Genomic DNA, 2,482 nt, shown 5'->3' on the forward strand with positions numbered 1-2,482 from the left:
CTCTCTCTCTCTCTCTCTCTCTCTCTCTCTCTCTCTCTCTCTCTCTCCCATTAAAGGGAAGAAAGATGGAGAACATTAGTTTGAAGTGATAGGATCTTTGAGCTAATTAATGAGAGAGATTGAAGATTAGAGAAAGAAGGAATAATAGAAGAGACAAGCTTCAGGAGGAAATAGGAGGGAATGGAATCAAGGGTAGAAATAAAGATGTCCATGTTGAAAAGAGTGACTTCTTCATCAGAGATTTGAGCAAAAAAGGAGAGAAAGGGAAATGATGTCAAAGTACTTAAAAGAGTACAAATAGGAATAAAGAGGAAGCTTACAACAGATGGCCTCTATTTTTTTTTCATTTAATAGAAGATGATCTGGTTTGGTAATTATTTTTAGGACATAATAAATAATCTATCTGATAACTTCCATCTCTCCTTCTCTACTGTCTCCTTACATTCAACCATGTACAGGTCTCCTCGAGAGAAAAAAGCTTTCACTTAAAGCTACTGCTTGATCTATCAATTGATTTCTTTCTTCTTTATTACCTAGCACCAAATGAAGTCTACCTCCATGGACAAAGTCCATTTTCTTACCATTTATTTACAACTTAACCTCCAATATTCTGACTTCTTCCATCACTATCTTACTGAAACAGAGTTCTTAAAAGGTCACCAGTAACCTCCTAATTGCCAAACGTGATTGGTTTGTTTTTTTTTTTTTTATCCCTCAGTCTCCTTTATCTTTCTTCAGCATTTAACACTATTGACTACCATCTCCTAGAAACACAGTACTCTCTTGGACCCCAGGATTCTAACTTATCTTGATTCTCCCTTTATCTTTATAATTGCTCCATCTCATATCTTTCAATTAAATTCCACCCAATAAACATTTATTAAACACTTCTAAATTTGAGTCACTGAGCTAGCTGCTAGAGATATAAAGATTTTAAAAGAAGATGGATTAGGGAAAAGATTAGATTAGAAGCAAAGAGACTAATTAGGAGCCTATTGTAATAGTTTATGGGAGGTGATCCTGTATGTGGAAAGGAAACAGTGAATGTGAAAAATGTTGTCAACCTAGAAGGGGGCAGGGGTACAGAAGGAATCAAGGATGGTTCCAAAGAGAGAACGTTGGTGACTGGAAGAATGGTGGTGCCCTCAACAAAAACAGAAAAGTTTAGAAGAGGGTCTCCAGGCAGACGATCAAGAACTAGTTTAGACATGTTGAGCTTGAGATCTTGATGAGACATCCAGGGTGACAAATCCAACAGGCAAGTGGTGATGCAGAGCCTGAGTTCAGGAGCAAGATTAGGGTTGGATGTATAGATTTGGAGGTATCTGCTTAAAGACATCAATTGAACCATGAGGAACAATATCTAGTACAGTGTGAGATTAGGAGTTAGAAGACCAAGGTTCGGATCCTATCTCTACCATTTACCACCTTTGTGACCTTGGGTAAATCACTTAATCTGGTCCTTAGTTCACTCATCTGGAAAATGGTGGTGTAGTGAAGGGCTGGTCAGGGAGCCCCTGATCCACTGAGTCCCTTCAGCCCGCTTGATTATATGACAGGATGTAAAGGGAAGGTCACAGACAATGAGGTGATAAGGATTTCCCCCTTTCACTCTGATAGTTGCCACATTTATATCTTGTAAAGGGTGTGAGACCTTGAGAGGTTCACATAGACCCTAAAAGGCCTATTGGAAGACTGAAAAAGGCCATGAAATTTGGGACAGCTTATTTTTAGCTTGTAAAAGAAGTATTTATATTATGTGGCTCTTAGGAAAAATGAAGAAATTCTTCCATCAATTTGATAGAATAGTAGGGTGGGGGGCAGCTAGGGGGCGCAGTGGATAGAGCACCGGCCCTGGATTCAGGAGGACCTGAGTTCAAATCTGGTCTCAGACACATAACACTTACTAGCTGTGTGATCCTGGGCAAGTCACTTAATCCCACTACCTAGCAAAAAAAAAATCTTATAGTCTAGATAGAGAGATATATATCTTTATGTAGCTATATGTAATATATATATATAATATACACATGTGCACATATATGTATATACACAAGTACAAATATATATACATACTGTAGAGAGATATAAATATATAGATATATACAAAATATCTACAATATCAAATATAAGATAATTTGTTGGGGAAGGCACTAGCAACTAGAGAGAGCAAGAAAAACTTCATATAGGCTGAGCTTAAGCTGAGCCTTGAAGGAAAATGGGGTGTGTGTGCTCATATACTTTTTTCTTGATAGAAGGCACCACCAAAAAGGTTTGGAAATCATTGGTTGATACGACTCATTTAGCCCTGACTGCCTCCAATTTCTAACTTTTCATATGTCTGTGTTAGGATTATATTGTAACTATCTTTAGTTGGGGGGGGGGTGGAGTGAGAGAGAGAGAGAGAGAGTGCCTATGTCTGTCTGTCTATCTACCTATCTATCTATCTATCTATCTATCTATCTATCTATCTATCTATCTA

This window comes from Vombatus ursinus, unplaced genomic scaffold (genome assembly GCF_900497805.2).
Source record: "Vombatus ursinus unplaced genomic scaffold, bare-nosed wombat genome assembly UNPS02006779.1, whole genome shotgun sequence".
In the NCBI taxonomy this organism is placed as follows: domain Eukaryota; kingdom Metazoa; phylum Chordata; class Mammalia; order Diprotodontia; family Vombatidae; genus Vombatus; species Vombatus ursinus.